Source organism: Excalfactoria chinensis, chromosome 14 (genome assembly GCF_039878825.1).
Source record: "Excalfactoria chinensis isolate bCotChi1 chromosome 14, bCotChi1.hap2, whole genome shotgun sequence".
Taxonomy (NCBI): domain Eukaryota; kingdom Metazoa; phylum Chordata; class Aves; order Galliformes; family Phasianidae; genus Excalfactoria; species Excalfactoria chinensis.
The window spans coordinates 6,831,738-6,838,295 of record NC_092838.1 but is presented as its reverse complement, the minus strand read 5'-3'; positions in this window follow the sequence as shown (position 1 = coordinate 6,838,295).

Genomic DNA, 6,558 nt, shown 5'->3' with positions numbered 1-6,558 from the left:
TGCACAATTGCTGCCAAAGCAGTCCTGGGACTTCCATGAGACTGCTATGAATATGTTTGGAGTGGGATGAATCTGGCAAAGCGCTGCTAAACTGCTGTCTCACCAGTCTCAGGTCTGCCGGCTGGCTGCACTGATGGGCAGTTTTTGTGCAGGGTTGCTAAGGAAATTTTAAAGCTTTTAGGAGACTGAAATAGCAGCGTTCAGCCTGCCTCCCTGCTAGAGACTCACGATTGCTGTTCCCTCTAGAGGCAGCGGAGAGGATGTAATTGCTGCTGTGATGACAGCTGATGAAGATTTAGGGTAGGGACTGCAGTCGGTGCCCAGCCCTGCGTCCCGCACATACAGCTCCCACTGGGGACACTGGGGGCTTAGAGAAGTAAAGAATGAAGAGAAGAGGAAAGAGGGAAATGTGAATCATTTGGCTCAGTCTTTCTGTTGACTCCCTGGACCCCGTTATGAGATTGTCTGTTCTTTACATTATTCACGGTGACAGCAGGTGTGTATCTGAGGAACAACAGCTTAAGTCTTGCCTTTGAATTAGGAACATTCAGCACTTTCAGATATGCTGCGGGGCATTTGCTGCAGCATGGGAGAAATCTGTGGCCTTCTGGGTGTCCTACTGAACTGGTCATAATCTTGTTAGCCTCTCTAATACGACCTACTTCTTCTCTGGCCTAAGTCACCCTGTATCATAGGAGACGATAATGAAGCTAAATCTGCTTTCCAGCATGTAGGGTTCTCAAAAGAAGAGTGGTTTGCTGACAAATCGGGGCTTGGTGCAGGAGCAGAAGTACTGATGGGTTCCCACAGGAGAACAGGCTGTGCAGTCTAGAAGCCTTCTTGTTGGGCATTATTATCAAATTTAGGTAGCAGTGAGAATTTAGGGGCATCAAAGTGATAAGGTACCTAGAAAGCTCACTGATTGCATCCCAGGAGATGAGCCATTAAAACAGAAGGAGTCAAGTATTCTGCATCCTAATATATCTTGGCATCTAAATCATACTATATTTCACTGCTTCACAGTTAGGAAAAGCTCTGGGTCTCTCTTGTAAGGGGAATTTTCAAGTCGTCCATGTAAATAAAGCATCAATGTGAATTTTAAAGAGAATCATCTTTCCTCTTTCACGAAGGTGACTTTTAATTTATGTGCTCTCCCTGCCTGCTCAGTAAATGGACCTGAGGCTGAACCAAAGTTCAGACCAGGTCCAAACTACTTTTGGTAGCCACAACTTAAAGCAATTGAGGACAACAAAACCGTACGGCAGGTATTCTCTGTGGTGATGCTGACTTTACTTCTTAAAGAGTTGAAAAGGGAGAGGCAAGAAGCAAATAAAAGATGAAAAGAAATTTCATAGTAACTATAAATGTAGCTACTTGAACTCTTGCCAGAGCGGAGGTGAGAACCTCATGAATGGCAAACATCCAGGCATCAGCGCTTCTACTTGTGGAAGAACATAAATTGGAAAAGCCACCCAATTCTACAGCTTGAGTTTGGATGATTAAGGATTCTGGGGGTCTATTTCTTAACGTATAACCCTTCGTGTGAGAAAAACACACTGAGAAACCTCAGTTTGCCAGAGCAAATGTGTATTCCAGGTACACACCAAGCCTGAGAATGAGATTCTCAAAAGTGTTACCTTGTTCCTTGGGGAAAAGGCTTCTGTTCTGCTGCCAATATTAAATGAGTAGTTATTTTTAAAGATGCATACTGAAGCGGTGGATGTTCCCTATCAGGAATCATTTTAAGCTACTGCTTGCGGATGCCACACAGAGCAATGAAGGTGAGCTTACACCAAGGGCTTCTCATGCCAGATTCTGAAGATTTTGACTTGTATTTGAAGATAGAAGCTTGTCTGGATGTATGGTTGCAGTAAGCTGCCCCTGATGAGCTCTGCCATGTAAAACAACCGCCGTGGGTTTCCCCAGGTGGTTGGTCACCATCGCTAAATGGACTGCACTCCAAATGCAGAGTTGATCCCAAAGGTCAGGAGATGGATCTTAGGGCAATCTGAGATGCACTGCCTGGGCAAAAGCAACATGTAATAGACCCAGAATTAGAGCTTGGTGTAAAGCCCAGAGTTTCACTGTGACAACCCCCAAACATGATAAATGTGACAAACTTTTAAGCAATGCACGTAGATGTAGCCAAAGTTTCTATGCAACATTTGGTTGTTATTTCTATCTTGAGATCTACTGCAATTATTCAGGAAGGATAGTATCACAGCTTGCAAGACCACATATGTAAGGTATGCAGTGCATGCAAGGTCATGTGCACAGAGACGGATTCTCCCTAGTTATCAGATGCCTGGGAGAATCTGTGTCATCCTGATGCCAAGAGCAATAAACCCCAGTGTCATAAGTCAATGGAAAGCAAAGCCTGTAGCTTGATAGCAGCTCAGAAATATTTAGCAGTTCCCAAAACATACATTTCTCCCTACCATCATCACCTTGCGTTGCCTAAGGTTGTTTGCTTTTCATTTTGGTTCAAATCTCCGTTTATTGTGGCACAGTGTCAAAATACGAGGTCCTTAGACAACAGCTCATTCACCTTCTGCTTCTATTCCTAAAGCCCAAAGCCTGAGACATTTTTCAGAGAGAAGAGAAAAAAATACTGCCCTGCTTTATGAAGAGGCTCTGGTGGAACAGTATGACGCAAACCTCAGCAGTAAATGAGGGTTGGGCACACAGATATGCTGTGCAGTAGTGAACTCGTCAGGTTGCACAGGTTACAAGCAGATAGTGGACCACAAGCTGTTGTGGGGAGTGTGAGCAGTCACAGGAATGAGGGCTCTTTAAGGCAATATGGATCAGCGAAGAAGTTCTGACCCAGCGTGTGCACTGCTAAGAGCTGAACGTTCTGCAGGCGAGTTCCTCCTGACTGTGAGCTCCCTGGAAGCTGAGATGTGGCCCAGAGGTGACCACTGGGAATGAAAGTGGAGGTCTCAAATTAGACTTCAGTCAAACATTAACAGCTAGGAGACAATGGAGATCTTTTTTTCCTACCAGCAATACTGCGTTTGGGCCAGATCACAGTACTGGACTGAAATTCCTGTGGGATTTTCTGGAGAGCCTCAGCCTCTCAACCTCTTTTGCTGTTATGCTTAAAACAAAGAACATTTTTATTTGTGGAACGTATCAACTTGCTTAGAACAATACCAGCAAATGAGAACATAGCCCTGTCTCCTTTTTTTAGTAAGTTTTCAAACCAGCATGATCTAATCATTCATCCAACAAAATCCAAAGGAATCTGACGCTCACTCCCTTGGCAGCAGGATGGAAGGCTGAATTAAATGGGAAAGCCAGCTCTTGGCAACAGAGAATTTCCTTTTGTGAGCAGTATCAAACGTATAGGCTTGCACCCTCAGCTGGTACCAAGGAGGTTTAGAAGACACCAGGAACCATTTCTTCTTCAGGTTGACTCCAGTAGGAAGATGAAAGGAGAAAATGTTAAAGAAGGACCAAGATGCTAAAAAAGTTTTGTATTTATAGCACTGACACAGTGCTCTACAGGTTTGGTCAGATAAACTCCTGCCATCAAATGCCTTGGTTATCTGCTGTAGGTCAGCAGAAGGCCACTGGCATCAGACACGGGAACTGTTTGAGGGCAGGAAGCACAGAGCTGGGAGCCAAACACAGCAGGGCACTCACAGCCTGCAGCCCCGTGACTCCTCAGAGCAAAGGTACAGCTCTACTCCTCATTTGCACAAATAAAGCTAATTGCATGTGGTCTATCAGGAAGGGTACGGTTAGAAGTGCTGGTGATAACAGCACTGGGAGCACCATGTGGGAGCCTCCGGGCACTGAGTTTGCGCCAGGGATCCTGGTGTACTGCCAGCTCCAACTGCCACTTTGTGCAGGTGGACCTGTCTGAACAGTGATGCATCACTCTGTTAATCTCCTCTCCATCCAAAATCTCACTGAGGGATGAAGCAGGCTGTGGTAGTCTTCAGGCCAGGAATCTTTAATCTTATTCGCCTCTTACTAAGTAAATAACTGATTTCCATCTGATGACTTAGGAAGTAGCTATTACTTAGATTGCCTAGGATGATATGTTTTGTCTACTGATATCCTCGCAGAGAAGAATACAAGTAGATGGCATAGGAAAGGGCCTTGAACCAAGCACGGAGCTTTATCACACCTATTTCAGAAGATGCTTTAATATTGGAGAAAATGGTAGAACAGACATGAAAACGTTTTGTAGCTTTGTGGATCAACTGCAAACCACAACACCAGGGCTAAAGAAAACGTAGTGCCCCAGTTGGTTTCTATTACACACAATAGTTAAAAACGGATGATGGTGGCTAAATTTTACCTCTGGACAGAATACAGCATGCCCCAGCTGCACTGCATATTTTATTTCCCTTTCTATGGGTGCACAGCATGCACTCTACGTAATGAAGGATAATTATGTCAGTGCATAATTAGAGATAAAAAGCAGCGAGTGAGATGCCAATGATGAGATCAGTATGATAATCCTGCAGGCATTCCCACCTGGCACATGGCTTGGGGCCATGTCTGGGGTGAGGGTCAAGAAGCCACCTCTCTCACTGGAGTTCTGCATGGCTCCGATGAAGGCATTCAACATTTCTTTGCCCCCAGATCCCATGTGATGCAAATTAAAGATGATCTTTCAAATGAACATCACCTCTCTGCAGAGGACCCATGAAAAACTCAGGCGATGTCTGAATCATTTCTCTATTCTTTCCAAAGTACTCTGTAGCAAGAGCTGAGCTTGGAGAGGACAGGAGCATTGTCAAAAACCATTCCTTTGTAAGCAATGCCTTTGTGTTTACCTCTCCAAAACACTTCCTAAAGGCTGTTCATGTAATGCTGGAACACGAGTGGGGGGGGAAAGCGGAGTGGGGGGAAGAATGCAACAACAAAAATGCTCATAGACTTCCTGTTGTCAAAGTGAAAAACAACGCCATCTCTTCCTGCACAGGAGCTGGCTTGGGCTCAACCCACACTACAGAGTGGCACAGGGCCTTCAGATGGCTCACAGGCAGCAGGGTGGCAATGGTGTGGCACTGGTGTGGCACTGCTGGGAATGCAGCCTCCATGCTCTTCCAGGTCATGCTCTATTTGTAACTCCGATAGCAGAGGAATGGCGAGAGAAGCAGGCAGGTGCTACACCGGGTTGAAGTCCAAAGTAGCACCGTCATTATGAGCATTGTGTTGCCATCACAGGTAATTATAATCTGACATCTCAATTCCTTTCCTTTTTTAAACCACACTGAAGCCAGAGACTCCGTGGTGACAGTACAGGAGATGTCTGTTGTTCTTCCTGACTGAGTATTTTATCTTATGGGGATTCCAGGATATTGCTGTGGAAATGCCAGATACTAGAACTTCATTATACTTCTGTTTGCAAAGCAGATCTTATCTCTCCCCATATAGATGGTTACCCTGGCAGGCACATTCTGGAAAAATAACAGCCAAAAAGAATGAAAACTCTTTTCAATTGCTTTGTTGAAAAAGCAAAATGGGATGCAAGTTCGCTCAGCCAGCCCAAACACAGCGCTCATGCACTGCTCCAGTTTTATAACGTTGAGCTGCTTGTGCTTCCTAAACCTTTTTCCAGCTGTAGCTACATTATGAAGTTGGATGTTTTTCCTGAAACCTACAGCAGCACATCGGTCCTGAAACATGAGGTAGGGCAGTAAATTCTGCTGCACAGTGCTGGTGAGAGGTGAGGAGCATCGCTGAGCCCACTGTGAACCAAGGACTTGGAGGGTGAGCACTCAGGGTTCAGTGCAAACATCATAGAATCACAGAATGGCCTGGGTTGAAAAGGACCACAATGATCATCCAGTTTCAACCCCCTGCTGTGTGCAGGGTCACCAACCAGCAGACCAGGCTGCCTAGAGCCACATCCAGCCTGGCCTTGAATGCCTCCAGGGATGGGGCATCCACAGCCTCCTTGGGCAACCTGTTCCAGTGCGTCACCACCCTCTGGGTGAAAAACTTCCTCCTAACATCTAACCTAAACCTCCCCTGTCTCAGTTTAAAACCATCCCCCACTGTCCTATCCTCTTGATATTAAGAGTTAACAATGCAAAACTGATGATTTCTGATACCTTCTAGTCCCACCAAAACCAAACCCCACACATGCAATTTGAATGTGAACTGATTCACATTTCCCGAGAATTTCTGTGGTAGGACAGCATGAATTTCACTGCCAAAAACCCATCAATGTCTAACATAATCATCTCAGTTTTGTGGGCAGCAGTTTTATTTTCTGGTACTTCTGTCACGGCAAGAGTGAATTCTTTGTGCTATCAGTGTTTGCTGGGCTCCCCGTTCCCAAACGTCACCAAGAAGAGGTTCTGCACACCAGCAGGTTCTGAACATGGAGGGCAGAACCCCCGTAGGGCCATGGGCTATGGCGAGTGATTTACGTGCTTCAGTTTGGGTTTGCTGTCATTTAATGCGTATTATTTTAAGACTGATGACTGGATGACACAAGAGACAGTGATGTAACCCTCCGATGTAAGCTGGCTCCTTGCCTTTGCCGGCCTCACAGCTCACCACGGCACTGACTTCAACAGATTGGGAAAT